The sequence below is a fragment of the Phalacrocorax carbo genome, chromosome 1 (assembly GCF_963921805.1).
Source record: "Phalacrocorax carbo chromosome 1, bPhaCar2.1, whole genome shotgun sequence".
Lineage (NCBI taxonomy): Eukaryota > Metazoa > Chordata > Aves > Suliformes > Phalacrocoracidae > Phalacrocorax > Phalacrocorax carbo.
The window spans coordinates 78247444-78267653 of record NC_087513.1 but is presented as its reverse complement, the minus strand read 5'-3'; the positions used below and the strand labels follow the sequence as shown (position 1 = coordinate 78267653).

General features: G+C 41.9%; 1 protein-coding gene across 3 annotated transcripts in view; it reads left to right on the top strand.

Annotated features, from left to right (window-relative positions):
* KIAA0930 (KIAA0930 ortholog) overlaps positions 1-20210 on the top strand; it is an 81304-nt gene that overhangs the window by 38471 nt on the left and 22623 nt on the right. The gene's annotated exons all lie outside the window — the stretch shown is intronic.

Sequence of the window (20210 nt, the reverse complement as noted above, 5' to 3'; positions counted from 1 at the left end):
TATTGGGAATGAACACCTGTTGGGTGCTCGGTAGCAGAATACATGCAGCCTCCTGGAGCCTGGATACAGTAGTGAAAAACAGTGAAGAAATTACTGTATTCTCATAATCTACCCTCAAGACAACATGCCCCCCCCAAGTACTCTTTAGAAATGATGGTTTTATTGGGAATTAAGGAGATGGCTACAGAGGATCAAAAGCAGGAAGATAAATGGAGGAAGAAAACAACTGGGATTAACTTCCTGACATATGTAAATAATTTACAGTGTTGCTGATATATGCACGTGGTGTATGTGAGAGTGTTTTTAACCAGGTATACCAGAGTTCTTTGGGCTTAAATGTAGTGACATAGAGAACCATAATGAACTTTTTGCTTTTTCCTTAGAGAAAAGGATTCCAGAAGATTTTTCTGATGTTTTTGCTGGAGATACAGGAAATTATCTTCTCTCTTCCCCCACCCCCTCCAAGTTCCATCCTGACAACCACTAAGGAGAAGATGGCAAAATACTGTTCTTTCTCTGTCAGATCAGTGGTTTGGTAGTCTTTGACCAGAATATCTGGAGCTTTAAGACTCTTGGAGGAAACTTTCGTCCTCATCATTCTTTAAATTACTATAAATGCATTCCTGTTTCACACCAAACAGGCTTTATTAAGCTTGTTCAGCCCAATAAAAGCATGGCTTGTTTAACCTCTTGTCCTTCCCAACGCAGAAGGTAAACATCAGAGGAAGCCTGGTCACTTACATTCATTCACAGACCCCTGATCAATCTCTGTTTAACTTATTAATCAGTTTAAAGTGTTTGAACTTCTCATGGAGAGGAGACAGTGAAATAAACCCTTGCATTTGCTCTCAGAGCTTTATTTAAGCCTCCTAAAAGCATCATAAATAATTTTTATTTGCAAGGGGATTTTGTAAGTGGTAGTTATTACAAAATCTGCATTAGTGGATTGCTTGCCATAACAACTGAGATGGGGAGTGTGCCTTATAGCACACACAGTATTTCATAACTCCTCCTTGACTGTTTGCATTTTGCTCAGCCTCTGAGAAATGAACCTTTCCTGTGACTTTGAGGTACTTCAGATACTTTGTGAAACTTCATAGTTTGATTCATTGGTATCTGTGCAGCTCTCCTCCTGTTTGATTTTAGCTGACTGCTTTGCAGTTCCAACTCCTCTTGTATCTTATTTTTGAACCTGTCCTGTGCAGTGAGACACTAAACAACTACCCCTACTCTTTGAATTATGACTAGACATATTTTTATTTTACACTGTAGTTTTGACCATTCTTTCTTGAAAGATGGTGTCAAAATACCAAAATCATATCATTAAAAGAGGAAGAAGCTAAAGACTGATATTTATAGAAGTCAAACATAACTTCAGGCATTCCTGCCACCCCCCAAACTGTATGCTCTCATTTACATCCCCAGAGGCAGACTGAAAAGGCGGGTGAAGGGAAGAGGTTCAGAGTAGTTTGGGACCATGAAGGGCTAGAACTGGAGCTGCACTGTTGGCTCCTGCCTTATGTGCAGGCTGTGTCAAATGGTCTGGTGATGATTTCTCCATGGGCCATGCAAAAATTGACTGTCAGGTAACCATAGAAGTGGGTCTCTGTGTAGCTTGGGTATACGGCAAAGCAAGTAACTGTAGTTCTTCCGTAGACACTGTATATGTGCTCTGCATTTACCCAGCAGTTGTAGGTTTTGACTGAAGGAAGCTGGCAGAGGTGCGTGAGGTGAATTGTTGTCCTATGACATCTCAGAGCATTAGTTTATATTCATGAAAATAAGATCTGTACAGCTTTGAGCACAGTAATCTTCTTTAGGGCTGATGGCAACGACAACAAAAATGGATTGAGTGGGGAGGGGCTGTTTGTCTGAATGCTGACAATGGTGCTGTTTGTTTTCTGAGATGATGAGCTCACGTGGCATGTTCGCATCATTTGCATGCCATACTGCAATGATTCATGTCAGTGAGAAACAAGCGACAATTTATCGAACGGTTTGCAGGTTTTGATGGCTGTCCTCTGTGATTAAAAGTCGTTGCTGCTTGTGGAGTGTTCTCTGTGCTTACTGGAGCTGAAGAGTGTCAGCAGCAACATTTGATTTTAAGTTGAAGTGTAATAGAGGTTAAGCAGAAAAACCTGATAGGATCAAGATTAGAGGTTCTGTTCAATTTTAAGGCTAAATGAGAAGGGCTTTGGATGCATCTTAGTCACAACAGCTTGAAGAAATAAATCTCGTAATTTGGTGTACCAGTAGGCGATGATGGTAAGCTTCTCTACCATCATAAATTTCATTTTAAAAGGCCTTTTAAATTACCTGCTTCATTGACCCCCTGGTCTAACGGACTTAAAGTTTGCTTCTCTTTTCCACCCTACCGATTTCTGAACTATGCATGTATGGGTGAAACAGCAATTAACCTCTTAAGATGGTCTGTGCCAGGGCAGAACTGCAACACTGAATTCTGGGCTATATGCATGACACAGACTCTTGGATCCCAGAGAAGTGTATTCAACTCAGTTTCCTTGGCATGTCACAATTACACTCTTGCAGTTTTTCATACCAGAGATACTTCTTCTCTTAGTGTCTTTAAGCAAAACCACAGACCCCATCTGCCAGGATCTGTGCAGGCAAGGCACTGTAGAGCGTAGCTCTTCTCAAGGTTAAGGGATTTAGTAGGCTTTTTTAAGGGTGGAATCCCTTTAACCTGTCACTTTTTATGCACCATTAAGTCAAGACTCACAAAACCCCTTCACTGTTGCCTCACACACCAGCTGATGTGACCTACTGGAAGATGTAAGCCCTGATCCTCACTTACAAAGGGTCCTGTACATTGCCAAAACCTACAGCTTTAAAAGGTTAAAGTGGTTGGACTTGGGATTCTGGTTTTAAAATGGTATTAGGTCAAGCTTTAATATCCCTGGCTCTTTCCAGTGCAAAAAGCGTTTATAAAGGATTATGCCTTGTTACAGCTGCAAGCTTCTGATCTTTCTGTAGAAAGAAACTTTACTTTCTCATGGGACTGCGGAAGTTGCTAGTATGTTGTTAACAGAAACAACTGCTGAGTATGGAAACTAAGTGATAGATCAGCAGAGCTAGGTTGCATTAACCCCTTCAGCCTTGTATCATGCTTTGTCACCTGAAAAGGGTGCTGTATTTATAGGGCAAAGCAATAAAAAAGATAAATTTAAGATACTGTTCGTATATGTTCCAAGCTTGCCTGGATTTTGGAGTAGGTCCTGTTTTCTTCAGCATCCTACAAATGTGGAAGAGTAGAGTTGCTGCCAAATACATGGGGTAGTCATTCAGGCTTGTAAGTCTTCAAAAAGCTTAAGCTACTGATGTTGTGGCTGCAGCTTCAGAAACTGAACTGAACAGGAGCCATGGTTTGCACATTTATGTGCATCTGGACCTATGACACAACAAATACTGGCTATGGTGGGAGACCAGATAGTTTCCAAAGCTAAGTAACTTTAGGCACATGACTCCCACGGAAAATCACAGGATTTTCATAGCTGAATCTCTAATTTGCTGTCACCATCTGTCTGGCTGGAAGACTTGACAACCTGAACTCAGCATCTAGCAGAAATGTAAGTTTTAAAAATCTTACATTGCTGTCTCTGTTGTACCTTTCAGAGCAGTGCTTTTTATTTATTTATATTTTTGAACACTGTAAGCAAACAGGATGTCCCCAGAAGAGCTGTTTGATATTGTCATGGTTTAGCCCCAGTCAGCAACCAAGCACCACGCAGCTGCTCGCTCACTCCCCCACGGTGGGATGGGGCAGAGAATCAGAAGAGTAAAAGTGAGGCAACTCATGGTTTGAGATAAAGACAGTTTAATAGGTAAAGCAAAGCTGTGTGTGGAAGCAAAGCAAACCAAGGAATTCATTCATTACTTCCCATGGGCAGGCAGGTGTTCAGCCATCTCCAGGAAAGCAGGGCTCCATCACGCATAACGGTTACTTGGGAAGACAAACGCCATCACTCCCAATGTCCCCCCTTCCTTCTTCTTACCCCAACTTTACATACTGAGCATGATGTCATATGGTATGGAATATCCCATTGGTCAGTTTGGGTCAGCTGTCCTGGCTGTGTCCCCTCCCAGCTTCTTCTGCACCCGGAAGAGCACAGGGAGCTGAAGAGGTCCTTGACCAGTGTAAGTGCTACTTAGCAACAACTAAAACATCTCCACATTATCACTGCTGTTTCCAGCACAAATCCAAAACATAGCCCCATACTAGCTACTACGAAGAAATATAACTCTACCCCAGATGAAACCAGGACAGGTATACTTTATGGCAGTTCCACATCACTATCTGAATGCAACAGAGAAACAAACGGCCAACAAATGCATCTTTTTTGCCAAACAAATTCTCTCCTTGTACATGGATAACATGTGGGAACAAATGACGGTTGCGACATGTGCCAGACAGTGCAAAGAACGCTGTTCTGCCTCGACTCTTCCATTGTGCTAAGTTCATGGAGGTGTTGCAGTAAGTAGGAATGGCTTCTGCAGAAGAGGACAGCATCAACGGATTGTGCTCATTTTGAAATGTGTAAAAGGAACGCTGACATTGTCAGATTGATATTATGATTTTATGTAAGGAGCTCAACATCTTAAATGCAAAGATTTGGCTTTTCTTTTACAATTATCCTTCTGAGAAATTCCTCTGCTTTCTCATGCTGTTTTGCTGACATTTGGTTGTCTAAATACATTAATGTAAAGGAGCTGCTACTTGATAGCCTACACTCCTGGTCCAGTTTTTGCAAGACCATCTCCATTTCCTATGTGTGCTGTAACAGACTTTGGCAAAAACGAAGAATAGTGCCACAGGAGTGCCAAGAAGATCTCTTTCTTACACAGAACTGGATCCGACTGTCTGTGACCTGGAATATGCTTGTATACCTGGGAGACTAATGAGCATTCAAAGTGGAGATGCCTTCATATTCTGTCCTGTTTCCAGAGTAAAGTTGAGTCTGAGGCAAAGCGAGCATGCAGATGAAATATCCTTGCAGTGTCACAGGCAGTAAACTCCTGACTCAGAAAGGTGGTGCGGGCTGTGGGGGCATTTTTAATGAGCTGCCTTTTATTGCTTCCAGTCTCTGAAGAACTCTTCTTAAGCAGTTAAATAGTGTGACAAGAAAGCCAGGATCAGAAGTTAATTTAGTATAAATTGCACTGAAACATGGGAGCCCTGATTCATGTGGCTTAGAAGATGCTTTGTTCTCTGCAGCAGAGGGAAACATCATTGGGAAGAAAAGAAGCCCAGACCCTGTTCCCCCATCTGATATAACTGTAATGAATAATTCAATATTGCAAATACAGCATATCTGAGTCACTATGGGGTTGAGGGACAGTGAGCCGTGCTAGCCTGGGCTTCACACCCTGGAAAAGGTAAAAGTGTCTGCACAGAGCTCCGTGAAAGCCTCATCAGGCTACTAGCTTAGCAGAGTGCTTAGATGTACAGGCTACACAGTGTCACCTTGCTCATTGGAGGTATGAAGATGTCTATTTTCAGTGTTGAAATTAATACACTATTGAATTGAAACTCTGGAGTATCATAATCCAGTCACTAGTAACACTAGTAATTAGAACTTAAATGTCTAGTCTGTCCACCAGGGATTTTTTCCCCCCAACATTTTCTGGTCAGTAACCCAGTTTATGCATTTCCACATCCAACAGAGGTGGTTTGAAATACAGTGGTTTATTAACATTCTGTGATCCTATTTCTCCCATGTCTTTGTTGCCTTTGTTACTGATGTAGCGTTCCTTCCCTTGTTTTGCTGACCAGATTCTGCAGGAGGCATGCTATGTGTTGCTTCATGCACTTGTGCTTTGCTGGGGAGGGCTTCAGAAAGGCTGGGAAATAATATTACAGGAATAAGGTAACAGTGAGCAACCCAGTACATCTGAAAATATTAGTTACTCTGTGGTCTGGGGCCATGTTTGATAGTGCTTAAATAGTCACGTGTTATCTATTCTTCCAATTTTTGAAAGCTGATTTAGCAGATTTATGGAGTGTTTGAATTGGGGAATGAAGGTTGATGTGATTCACAGAGTACAAGTATAAGGTAGCAGCTAGGATTAATTTGTCAGTATCTCAAATATGGTGATTTCTTGCCCTGCTGATACCGATAACCATGTTTTAAACCCCAGCCTTGCCTTGCTTAGCCACCGTTACAGTGGCTTTCTTGGTGCCAAAGATATGCTGCAGGAGAACAGTTTGCACACCCTGTGTGTCCTATGATTTCATGTTGTTGCTTTTTCCCTCATTTGTTTGAGCATCATCAAGCATTCAGACTGTTCCAATAATTTGAACAACTTGCACTTCTATTATTTTTGATCTTTTATACCTGTTCTGCTATTGCTAGAGTTGCAAAGACTTTTTGGTTTATTTTCACATAAGTAATTTCAATTATGGTTGGATGAAGTCAACTTTTAACTCTGTGGGTCCCATTGACTTTTCTCAGTCTTATAATTTACTTGTTCTTATTGCTTTAGATTCTGCTTCTTCATGTACAATATGCAGATACCAGGAACAGTTAGATGTTTAGGCTTGTTAAATCATTGTTTTCCATGACTGTGACTTGCCAATCCAGAAGGAATGTCTTGTGCTCATTGGAAACAAGAAAACCAAATACGTTTGGTATGAATTCACTGTGATTAAGAATTACTTTTGCAAGAACTGTAATTAATGTTAAAGTGACTTCTTTAATATTGAGATAGAAACTTACATAATAATGAAAGAAAGGGAGAAAACACAATCTCAAGGCATTGCAGGATCTAAAAAACTGTTTGGTGTGTGCCCTCAAATGAGGGGGACACACAGAATTTTTTTTGCTACATATTGGTGAAGTGCAAAGGTTAGAGGAGGGTGTTTTCTGTCTTTGAAGAGGGAGAAAGCTGCTGTTTCTCACTGCCACCATATGCTATAGATTGCCTTGCGTGCCTTTTACTCTTGTCTCATTAGTGATAAATGGGGCCTGACTTCTTGAAGTTTACTGTTCAGTTCAGACCTAGTCATAGACCAAAGTCTGTTCTTCCCCCAAAAGTGTAGTTGGGTGTAAGGAGAGGATGCTAAGAGATCAAAGTTGGGGAATGTTTGCAGTGACGCCTCATCTTTTCTGAAAGGGGTTGGGATGATGAGCAGCGTAATTAACCTTGACCTTCAGGGGTTGGTCTTCTCAAATCAGAGCACTTATCACTCTAAGATAAACTAAAACATTGACTTTAGGGCAGCCTTATGTCATTAAGACATCATCTGCAACCACACCAAGAAATGACGGGAGAAAGACTAGGTTGTAAGGAATTATAGCAGCACTGAAACCCATGTGAGTAGTGGGAATAGCTTGGCAGAACTGAATATCAAGAGGAAAAGAAATGGGAGGGAATAAAGGCTACGTGTGAGTTGATTTTGCTGTTTCAAAGCTTAGACTGTAACTGCGCTTGTTCAGTGAACAGGCCATGAGTCAACCGGTCTGTGGTAACAGTTACCTCTGTTATTCCCAGCCTGAGCCTTTTAGCATTACTGCACATTAGCCTGTGGATGGTACAAGAGAGTTGTGTGATGAAGTGGTGCAGGATCATAATTTTAGCATGTCTTACTCAGAGCTTTGTTCAAGGAACAAAGCCCTGCCTTGCTCTCCTTCACAGGTATATGAGGCTTTCTCCCTAAAAGCTCTTGGTTAGCACAAGAAAAAGTTCCCAAGCCATCTAGTTCACGATCATCTTATTCCCTTAAGGATTTAAGTCCTGTTTGGTTGTTAGAAGGGAGAGCAGTCAGCCTGGTCATCTTACTCTCTTCTAAAATCCCAAATTAACTATGAAAAGAAAGCATACTTGTAGCTATTTGTCTGAAAAAAGCTAAACTTAAGGTTCAGCATGGTTCCCAATCACTTGTCAAATACGATGAAATCACTGCCTTCCTTAACCTCCTTAACAAATATCAATCTTCAAGAATAAAAAAATACTATATATAAGGCAAATCAAGCCAATGATTCTCCTTGTAATGGCTGTCTTTCTCAAATTTATCTGTCAAGTTTCATAATTGCAAGTGAAGTCTTTAAGTGACAACAAAATAGAAATTAAATTTTCCTAATGCAGGATTTTACTGCCTTTTGGTTTTTTGTACCAAATAGAAATGTTTTCAGAGAATCACAGAATCCCAGGCTGGAAGGGACCTCAGGGATCATCTAGTCCAACCTTTCTGGGAAGAGCACAGTCTAGATAAAGATGGCCCAGCACCCTGTCCAGGTGACTCTTGAAGGTGTCCAACGTGGCCGAGTCAACCACTTCCCTGGGGAGATTATTCCAATGGGTGACTGTCCTCACTGAAAAATTTCCCCCCTCGTGTCCAGTCAGAATCTCCCGAAGAGCAACTTGTGTCTCTTCCCCCTTGTCCTCTCCATGTGACTCCTTGTAAAAAGGGAGTCTCCATCTTCTTTGTAGCTACCCCTTAAGTACTGGTATGTGGTGATGAGATCCCCTCTAAGCCTCCTTTTCTCGAGGCTGAACAAACCCAGTTCTCCCAGCCTAGCCTTGTATGGCAGGCTTCCCAGTCCTCTGATCATGTTGGTGGCCCTTCTCTGGACCCCTTCCAGCCTGTCCACATCTTTTTTGTATAGAGGGGACCAGAACTCTACACAGTACTCCAGGTGTGGCCTGACAAGTGCTGAGTAGAGCGGGATAATGACTTCTTTCTCTCTGCTGGTGATGCCCTTTTTGATGAAATCCAGCATCCTGTTGGCCTTCTTGGACGCAGCAGCACACTGTTCGCTCATGTTGAGCTTCCTGTCCACCAGGACCCCCAGGTCCCTTTCCACAGAGCAGCTCTCCAGCCAGGTGGATCCCTGTCTGTGCTGCACTCCCAGATTATGTTTTTGCAGGTGCATGACCTGACACTTGTCCTTGTTGAACTTCATAAGGTTCTTGCTGGCCCACTCTTCCAGCCTATCCAGATCTTCCTGCAGAGCAGCTCTCCCTTCTGGAGTGTCTACTTCCCGGCTCAGTTTGGTGTCATCTGCAAACTTCATCAGGCTACACTTGATCCTGTTATCCAGATCACTTATAAAGATGTTGAATAACATTGGGCCCAATATCAATCCCTGGAGGACTCCACTTGTCACAGGTTGCCAGTTTGAGAAAGATCTATTTACCACCACCCTTTGGGTGCAGCCTGTCAGCCAGTTCCCCACCCACTGCACAGACCACTTGTCTAGGCCGTAACGCATTAATTTCTCCAGAAGAAGGCTGTGGGGGACTGTATCAGAGGCCTTGGACAAGCCTAGGTAGACAATGTCCACTGCCTGCCCCTTGTGAATCAGGGAAGTCACTTTGTCATAGAAGGCCATCAGGTTTGTCAAGCACAATCTGCCCTTAGTGAAGCGCTGTTGGCTTTTCCCAATCATGTGATTCATTTGACTTGTGATGGCCCCCAGGAGGATTCGTTCCATAACTTTCCAAGGGATTGAAGTAAGTCTGATGGGCCTATAGTTACCCAGATCCTCCCTCGAGCCCTTCTTGTAGATAGGGGTAACATTTGCCTTCCTCCAGTCCTCTGCGACATCCCCCTTTCTCCATGACTTCTTGAAGATTATGGAGAGTGGCCTCGCGACGATGTCAGCCAGCTCTCTCAACACCCTCGGGTGGATGGCGTCTGGGCCCATTGATTTTTAGGGGTCAAGCTCCTGTAATAATTCATGTACTAACTCTTCCTTCACTGATGGTGGGTCGGTGTTTGGATCAACCAAAGCTTTGTTCCCAAAGCCTGGGGCCCAACAGTGCTGGTAAAAGCAGAAGTGAAGAAAGTGTTGAGGACCTCTGCCTTTTCTGCATTGTTGGTCATTGACTCTCCTTTTCTGTTTAACAGTGGGCCTATGTTTTCCTTCTTTTTCTGTTTATGGTTGACATGTCTGAAGAAACCTTTCTTGTTATTTTTGACATCGATGGCCAGTTTCAATTCGAGCTGGGCTTTTGCTTTTCTAACTGCATCTCTGCACACTCTGGCTATGCCCTTGTAGCTCTTGATGGATAATCCTCCACTTCTCCATCTCTGTATGCTTCCCTTTTGGATTTGAGTAGACCCAGGAGGTCGTGGTTGAGCCAAGGGGGCCTCTTGCTCCCCTTGCTCCACTTACTTCCCTGTGATTGTTTTATACAATCACATTTTATTTTTAGCTTCCCCAGCACTTATTACTTTCTTTATAATCATTATTGTTGCTTTATATATTTCTTACATGAACACTAAAACCGTACAAAGTCTGTGGCTTTTAGTGATAGGACTGCAAATAGGTGTATAAATCCAGCAAATTACTTTGGTTAAAAACAAGAGGTCCTGTGTGGTGAATCTTCATATTAATGAATGTTATATGTAATTATTCCTTTTTGGGCTCTGACCATAGTTACAGTGGTTTGCCTGGTTTTTGAACATTTATATCTAGACTACTGTAGATACACCAATGTCAAATTTACCTTGAGGTATGTGTATATAAGTTAGAAATACCTGGAAAACCTTGAGGTGAAATCCCAGCTTCCCTGGCCCTTCTTCAGCACTAGTAGTAATGTGGAGGTGTCTGCTGATTGTCACAATAATACAATCCGTGAGACCAAGTTTGTCTGAGGTTGCCCAGCACATTTGAAAGATGGGTGGAAGTGGGAAGGAGCTCAGTGGTTTAAGCCTCATTTTCTTAAACCAGATGATGTATTTTTTTCCCCATTATATGCACCATTACGACAGCAATCCTACAGCTTTTTATGCATATAGCCAGTTTGCTCTGTGATGACATCTGGTAATCCCACATTCACATGAGGTGATTGCTGCTGTTGTGAAGTCCTAAATACACGTAAGAGATGTGAGAAAGAGGACAGGAAGGGAGAAGACATTTTTCAACAAGTTCAGCTGCTTATTTAAACTAACATGGCTCCTCTGGGATAGGAAATATTGCAGCTAATCTTGCAACCTAGTGTGGATGATTTTGACTTGACTAGGTCTTCCATTTACAGACAAATGTGACAAAATGGTGTGAATTGTTTGTTTACATTTCAATTTTGAAAGCATGTTTGCTGGTAGCCACCTGCGAACCCCTGTTCCTATTTAACATGGGCTGGAGTAGGAATGGTGTCTGTTTCAGCGACACCTTTCATGTGTTGTCAGCCCTCCTGCAACTGGGTGATGAAAGAGGATAATCCACTGCCACTCTCTAAGGCTCTTATTCCACCTGCAAGCACCCTTCTGTGTCCTTGCCTACAAATATACATAGCATTTGCAGTAAGTCTTCCAAGTTGAATGTTGCAGCTAAATGTCAGCACGGGGTTGGTAGAGACAGGGCATGATCTGGGCTGCAAAGTTTCTTGCCTGCAGGTTGTGAATGAGTAGCAGAAGTTACAGTCATTCAGCACTTCTCATGCCAACAAATGGAAGAGGGAGTCCAAAGCTACGAAAAGACTCTCCTAGGTAATTGTATCACAGAAAAGACGAGCAACTGCCTTTGGGCACGCAAGTTGTCCTGTTTGGACCTTTGAAGGAACCTCTGCAAGGCACTGGAGTCTGAGTTACCTTCTTGCTGTTCTGATTTTTCCAGAGACTCTAGAAATTACAGTCAGCTTTTTCGATCTTTTACTGCTCTTTCTGTTGGTTTGGCTTTTGATTATACAAAGTGGTTGTGGGGAGAGAATTATAAGTAATTAATATTGAAGCAGATTTTAGAAAATGAATGGTTTTGTCTGTAGCTGAATTTTGCCTCTTGCACAAAACAATTTACAGTTGCTTTATTGGACTGGGTTTGCTTTCAGCTTTATAGCTAAGGTGGGTGTCAAGTTGCCATAGCTACTGGGCATTATGCTGCCTGTGTGTACTCCAGAGGTACGTTACAGGAGGATCAGGTGCAACTTCTAAATAATTAACAGTATGCAGGAAAAAGGAATTGGAATTTTGTTTTGGAGGGCTTTCTGATACTTGCCAGTGAAAACTAGTAGCCATAATCCTAAGAAGAAAGCACCATATGACATCTGAATGAATGATCCTTTTTTTGTCAGTACATTGTTACACGTTAAATACAGTTGTCCCCTTTTAAATATTATCTTGGATATAAATATTCTAGGGCAGTCTTATAGCATAATCTGTTGTCAATGTCATTGTCCCTTCTGCAGCTTCTCTGTGTGACAGGACTGGGGAGGCACATTTCCCATAAGGCTTCTCTACATGCCCCAGAAAATACCAGACTTTGATTTTCTTCCCATTTAATAGAGATAGGTTGGTCGATGCCAAGCGGATGGGTGAGCAGATGGATTTTCATGGGTGACTTGGTCAGATCTGTCCATGTTGTCGTATCGGGTGTATAATCTACAAGGATGATTGGCAGCCTGTTACAAAACACAAAAACACTGCTTCATATACAGGTCTGGGTTATTGCAGCTTCTTCCAGCTTGTTAAATGCATGTGAGGCCACAGTCTTTGGAGATCAGAGTAATGACCTCCATGCCATTTGTGGTGATTTCTTGTTCTGAGAAAATGCCCTATTTCTGTGCCAAAGAGTCCTGGCAGCTCCTGAGAGAGTGTCTTTTCCTTCTGAATTGCATCATGTTGTTGATACATTCTGGTACGTAGGCAAGGAAGCAAGGAGTGACCTCCCTCTCAGTGGTCTGGTAGGGATTTTTTGCCCAAAGAAACAAATGCTGTTGTAATGGCAGCTCCACGCTGTAGGGAAAGTTAGGACATGGTTTGGCCGACTTTTGGCAGGTCAGTTTGTGCAGCCAGCCTTGCTCCAATGAGCTGGAGGAGGTGCTAAAGCCGGAGACATTGCAAAGACTTCAGCATTTGTCACACAGATCTGTATTGCTGCTGGGTTTCAGGCAGCAGCCTTATTTATCATGTTTCCTTTTTTTATGAATTACATCCACTCTTTCCCCAAGAGAAAGATGAACAGGAATCACTGCACGCAAACTCTCTCTTCTGGTACTGGGTAGCTCTAGCTTGGACTGCATCTACCTTCTAATATCTGCTAATCTCAGACATGAGACCTGCTGGTAAAAATAACATTAAATGTTCAAACCAGGGTAGAGTGCTTTGCATTAAATCAGGGTCATGGAGCATATTGATTTTTTTTTTTTTGATGCAAGAATCAATATAACCCTTCCTTTTCCCATCACCAGTGTATTAAGTTAGCTTGAAACATTTGTGAGGCTGATTCAAAACTTAGTCTTTAAATTAAATAATATTCTGAAAGTTATGAGGGGGCATGCATGTTTGTTTATTTTTTGTTGTTTTTTTTTTCTTTTAGTTAACATTAGGAGCAAGCCTACTGGGATTTGAAGTATTTCAGAGCTACAGTGAAAGTAAAACATAGAAAGTGAATGGCCGTTATCATCTGCATTCTAATGGGGATCCACTTCAGAGGACATGGATTTTCCTCTTAATTTTATAGGACTCTTCTAAGCATTCCAGTAGCTTTTTACAGCTTGATTGTTGCTTCCAAAATGCTTTTGTATCAATGATAGCCTTGGTGACATTAGTCATGGAGATGATGCGGAAGTCCAGAAGTATATTGCGTTTTGAAAATCCATTGAAGGTACTGTATTTTTCAGGTTACTGGAGAGCTGAGCTTTGGGAGTGAGAATTGATGTCTTTGCGTAGGTCTGGGGAAAATGGTTTAGGTTTTGTGGCAGAAGGAGCCAAAGATGACTGCTTATGCCCCAAAATCTGTTCTTCCTGTCTAACCAGTTGATTCTATTCAAAAGCTGCTGTAGTTGCAAATTCTCTCTCCTTCACATCCATAAACTGTCTTATAGTAGTAGCACTAACTGGTGCTGTATGAAGTGTTTCAAGTTACTTGGGGGGTGGGGTGGGGTGTGTGTTCAAAGGTCCAGAAAGAAAAAGGGTTTTAATGTTCTGCCCAGCTTGGTAATATAACTAGAACTTACATTAACATTGCAGTCATAGTTAAATATCATTTTTTGGTTTTATCCTGACAGTGCTTGATGGCTGGTGTTTAGCATTTAGCACCACTTCTTTCTTGTACTTTAAATATTTTCTCTTTTTTTAAGACATCTTCCATTCCCCTAAGAAAAATAATTTTGATTGTATATATTGGTAAAAATGTAATCTTCCTTCACGGTCCAAATTTATAACTAAATGCCTTGCGCTGTGTGAAGCGTGGTATGTATCAATTGTATACAAGTCTGATGTGAAAGCAGCTGAGTATCTCACGGGCACAGAAGGGCTCTTCTGATGCCCTGAATCCTGGAGAACCGACACTTTTGCTCGGAAGCAGTCTGGAAGGGGTATGTGTGCATCTGTGACTGCCTGCAGGCTGTGGAACTCCTCCTTACTTCCAACTTCACACTGTAGTGTTGGTGCTGCTGCATCTGAAGCTGCTTAAATGGAACAAGAAAGCCGAACGGCTTGAGTTGCTGACGTGCACCAGGCTCGTGCTGTTGCAGCTACATAGGTACTGGTACCAAAGCTGTCTGGTTTCCTACTGCTGTAGGTTTAGTTGCTGGGGTGAGGGGACAGGACGCCACAAAAAAATCCCAGCTATGTGATTAGGTGCATAAATAAGTGCCTATGGAGGCACAAAATATTAGGTGTTCAAGAGTAAAATGGAGACATGCTATGCTGCTGGTAGTACCAATTTGTTCTGTTAATGTCCACCTGGGTTAAATGCTTACTTAAAGGTACCTTAGTGCTGAAAAGAGGTTGTTAAAGTGGGAGGAAGTAAAACAAGTGGCTGGTGGATAATGCACAAGAAAAGAGCGGAACAAACTAGGACTGTGTTTGGGGGTAGATCTGAAGTATGGGACAGAAGGACGTTAGTTCATTTGGTCACTGAATTTAGAAAGACCATTTAATTTGGTAGGTATTTAAGACACCATTTTGGAATTACACCTTTTTGCTACAGGGAAGACTACTGAAAGGCAATGCTTGGATAAATGTGAGATAGATGCTTCTAATATTGAAAGCTACTAGGCTTCACAGTAGTTGGATGCACTGCGTGATGGGGGCTTTTAAAACTGTGCTGGTGAGTGTGTGCTGGGGGATAATTCTGCTTTTGTAGAAGATGGACCACTTCTTGAAATAAACTTTTTTCCTTTGCTGATTCTTCCTGATCTTTTGAACTAAACCTGTCGATGTATAATTCTAAAAATCAAATTTCGGTCACTGTGTTGCAGCTGCCTCTGGAGACAGTAGGAGTATATCCTTGCAGGACTTGTATTGTGGAAAAAAGTCTTGCTTTGTTCACTGTATACTTCCTTTCCCTTCTCATGTTCAACCCCCTCCCCTTTACTGTTTTTTAGTGAATGTGGTCTTGAAAAAAAACTGAAGAGTGGTGCTACTACTAGACAGACCTGTAATCCCATTAGACTTCTCTTTAACAGAAAACCAGAATCTGCTTTTTTCTTTTTTTGATGGCTTCTGAATGCCAATAAAATAGTGCTTCTTGTAAATCCTGGTCTTGGTACCTCATGTTTTCTGTGCTGCCCACCTGACAGCCTGTATTGATTTTGATTGCAGATTTCTTTCTAAGAGATTTTCAAAGGCTTACGTGCTAAACCATGCAAACAAGGTGCTTCTCAGTTCACACAGGTTTCGTCAAACAGCTCTAATACCTTGGGAACTGTATAGAATTATAGCTCTCCTTAGTGAGGGTTTTTTGGCAGGAGGGCCTAAATTATCCCAGCATCCATATTATTAATATCAGTTAAAAAGATTGATTGTATCCTGGAAGCTTTGGGGAGCAAATAGGCATGGTGGAAAAAGTACACGATTTATCACAAAGATTTTAAACTAGACTGGGGTCTTAGATGGGGTTTTCTGTGTTTTGTGATAAAAATGTTCCAGCTGTCTGTAGGTGTATAACTTAACACACGTTATATTGGCTTCCAGTACAAGATCTTGTATGGCTTGAGTTCTTATCTAAAGATAACCAGTCCATAATATATACATATTCAAAAGGCATATTTCTGTGAATAAAATACATCAGTGTTAATATATGCTTTGCTTCTTTGCACTTAGGATGTTCTTTTTGTGCACATAACTGCTGCCAACAGTTTGTGTTGTGGGTGGGAGCAGCTGCAGCTATAAGTAGCTATGGGGCTCTCCAGGACCTCTGGTGTCACTCCAGAGCAGGCACAAGCATTTTGGCCCAGAAGCCCATGAAGTCCCAAAGATGGACCATACCAGTACACAAGAGCTGTGTAAGAAGGGAGCCGGAACATTTGCCAAGCGTGGAAACAAAATGGGCTAAGGAAAAACAGGATGACGGTGGGGTTCCTGGCTAGCAGGAGCGGTGAAATGGAGCAGGCGAAGGGGGAAACGACCTCAGGTGGAAGCGTTGGTAAGGGGGCTCTGCAGTGACTGGGGTTATAAAATTACAGTGGATTCAGATCTGGGAATGACACACATTTGGTGCTGCATGAATTATGAGGGCATGACCATTGGACTCTGCAGCCTGATCCCTAGGAAATGTGGATCCGTTTATTAGTATAGTTCAATACTTCAGTGCCAGGAGCACACACAGGCTCTTAGAAAGGACAGGCAAGGCACAGAGTGCAAGTTATTTAGCATGCATGCTAAATAGTGTTGCACACCCTTTTCTGCACAGTCATGTTGCTGTACAGAAAAAATGTAATCCTGAGGGAGGATTGTCTGTGTACACCAGCACCGTGCCAGTAACAGAAAACTCCACTACTGGAGAGTTACCAAGAGGGTGGAAAAGGAACAGCAGTTCTGCAGAGGTGCCCTGCTGAGAGGCATGGAGACCTCCTAAAGGAATTTTTGTCTGGTGTATCTGAATGATTAACAAATGACCCCCCCCAAAAAAAAAAACAACCAACCAACCAACCACCACCTTAATATAGTAGAAATAGGCATGACAAGAACCAGAGGCTGGTAAAAGGGAAGGAGCTGAATTAAACGAAGTTGTACACATTCAGCCAAGAGGATGATTAATCATTGGAACGAGTTCTCAAAATAAGGTCTTTTCCCAGGCACTGTCTAGTCAAATGTGATTAACTGGGTTTTGTGAAGAAGTAACAGGGTAGGATGTGACACGTAGGAGGTCAGCCTAGCTGATATAACTCTCCTTTACAGCCTTAGCTCAGTAACTGTATGAAACCTTTAGAAAGGTGGCATAATGGATTTCAGTCTGCTGAAACTGTAGCAGGGTTATCATCTTGACCTGAAAAAGGAAATACCCAGTCTGGCTTTTGGATCGCATTGGGAATAAATAATTAGTATTTACATAGTTCTTTCTATTAATAACTTTCCATGCTTGCAGGAAGGCACATCTAATTTAAAGCCAGATAAACAAGCATAGAGGTGAGACATGGCCAAGTAAATCAGCAGCAGACCTGGAAAAAGACCCAGTTTTTCTTCAATCCCCAGCTGAGACAGACTTGTTTTCTTGGGAGGACTCAGCTGTCTGAAATCCAACACATTCTCCAGTCCGTATCATTTCTTAACCCCAGATGGCCAAATGTGACGACATGAATTAAGTGTAGAATATCACAAAATGGTCTGGTGATGAAAAGCATGAGGTATAGTAAGAAATTCTATATATTTTTTTTTCATATATATATATAAAAGGCTCACATTTAGCATGTGATTTCTATGTAAATATAAAGCAACACTTCTGTAAGACAGGTGTTCCTCTTCATTTAGGAAGCACTGTGCTCAGCACTGGCAACGCTGACTTACCTGAACTCATGTAATGTTTTATATTACTGGGAACTCATCGAGATTTTGACAGCACTCCTGTTTGTTGATGTCTGAGCACTTAGATGTCAGAACAGTGAACACATTGGTCTTCTGTTTTCTGTGCTGTCAATCCCAAGTTGCCTACATTCACTTGAAATTATTCACTGAAATATGAAAGGTTAGTACTTACGCCTTAATTTTTGGATTGGGACTTAAATGAAGAAAATCTTAGTGACAGCTAAGGTAGCTACTTCTACAGCATTTATGTGACAACTGCAATTCTTTTGCACATAAGGAGCCTGAATAATGTGGGTTTCTGAGACTTCAGGCTTTGATTTTACATTCTTGGTATATATACCATTTGTAATAGTACCAGGAAGATAAGCATGCAGATGCTGAGCAAGCTTCCTTGGGACGTGGGCAAATTAGGTCAGCCTGCAAAGAAATTTAGATTGTTGATTTTAAGCAATAGTGATTAAGATGGAATGGTGAAAATTGTGTTTAAAGTTCCTTGTATGAGGTTTTTAAATTTATTTTTTTAATGATTGTTTTGGATGCCTCCTTTATTGGCTAATGCTAAACAAGTGGCTGCAGGGTCTAAATGGAGCCAGCCTCAGTCTTTCCTGCATCCTTGGCCCTGCCTGGGACTGCACAGTGTGCCCGGAACAGCAGGATCATTTGCTCTGAGTTGAACCGAGCCTACTGATTTATTTCGCATATTGCATGGCCACCTTCACATGTCCAGCACTGTGGCAGTAGAGGGTATCAGAGATTAATTTGTGAGCTACAGCACTTGCGTGGAAAATGGAGCCCCTGGAAAGGGTGTTTGTTTTGGCCACCCCATATTTAGTGCTTTGCTTTATGCCAAGATGCCTTACGGTTGCCTTTTTGCTCTTTCTGGAAGAATTGTTTAGAAATTACTAAAAGAGATGTTGCAGATACCTTTATCTGAGATAAGGGGTGAGACTTTTTTCAAAAGTGACTTGGAATTTGTCTGCCTGCACTGTGAAGCATATTACCAGTCAGATGGGGAGCAGTGGTGCTGCTTGTTATAGCATCCTGGTGAGGGCTCATTCTGTTTTATAAAGCAGACCATTTGGTGGTGCAGCACATAAGGCATCTGAAACCATGGGCTGTTGTAGCAAATGCAGGCTTCTTGGTCTGACTACAGCTAGTGCTGGCTAGGGCTGGTTTGTTCCCCCGATGCTCACAGAGGATGCATACCTGGGCATGAGCAGGAGCTGCAAAACACATCCAGCAGATGCCGGCACTATGGAGAGCATTTGGAAGTCCATTTTCTGTCTTTCTGAGGTCAGATGAATGCTGCCTCTGTTGCTTCTGGCTGCTGATGGCTCCTTTCTCTCTGGGAAGAGGTCACCCTTGTCCTGCCTGGTTTGACCTGTTGAACAGACACCTATAGCCTGTGCAGTTTATTCCTGGCAAAAAATTGAATTCTTTCAATTGCTGAAATTAGTTTCCTTTGGAATACAGCGTGGCTTAAGCACTTGGCTCAGGGAACTGCTGTGGTGGTGATTCACAGTCATCCACCATGCCCTAACCCACGGGTTGTACTGCCTGGGAATCCTACCCTAAATTGGTGGTTAAGGAAAAAGTGATTAAAGAAAGGCCCTTTTTCTGTCGTTACCTGTTGCAGGGTTGGGAGCTGTTTTGTGAAAGACTCGTCCAATGGCTCTGTAATGGCTGGGGAGAAGTAGTTCAGCGTATGAATTAATTTCACTAGCAGAAAAAATTAGCAGCTGACGTCTGCAGAGGGTGGTTTAAACTTTATTGTTAAGAGACGATTAAACTCTGCCTGGATTAAAATAAAGGCTCCATGGATATGGAGGCAGAAGAGACCAGGGTAGTGTCTGCTGAGCACTTGGTCTCACTTACACTGGTGTTAGTTTTGGCTGGAGTTTTACCTTGCTGTTACTCAGTTGTCCTCCACCCAAACCTCTCGCTGCATCTTTCCTTCAGAGACAGGATGGCTTTTGTTTCACAGAGTATTTCTGGAATCTTGCAAATGTGATGTTTTTGTGCTTTTAGGCATGAAAGTGCAAATATCACCTTTGATTATTTGGAGATGAATTTTAAATTAGATTATTTCCCTCAGCTGCTCCTATCTCGTTTTTTACAGTAACTCTCATTAGTTTGTGTGATTATATTGCCAATAGAAAAATTCATGGTTGGGAGCTTTAGAAGAAATAAGAACAAACAAAGGAATGATGCTGTATGAGTCTATAGGCATTTCTAAAAGATATTTATAAGCTAAAAAATGAATTATCATAAACAGTGCATTTGGCTTTCATGGTATCTGGTGATAGTGTCAACTCTGAAATATTGTACTGTCACTGTTCTCCTATATTTTGGTCTTGCAGCTTTCTTCTCCAGTTGAAATAAATGCACAGTTACTATAAGGCTTAATCTTATTTCAAGTTACTATAGGGCATCATCTTAATCCATTTGATTTCATTCACATAATCTGACTTTTACAACAATGTTTTCTAACAAATCAGCT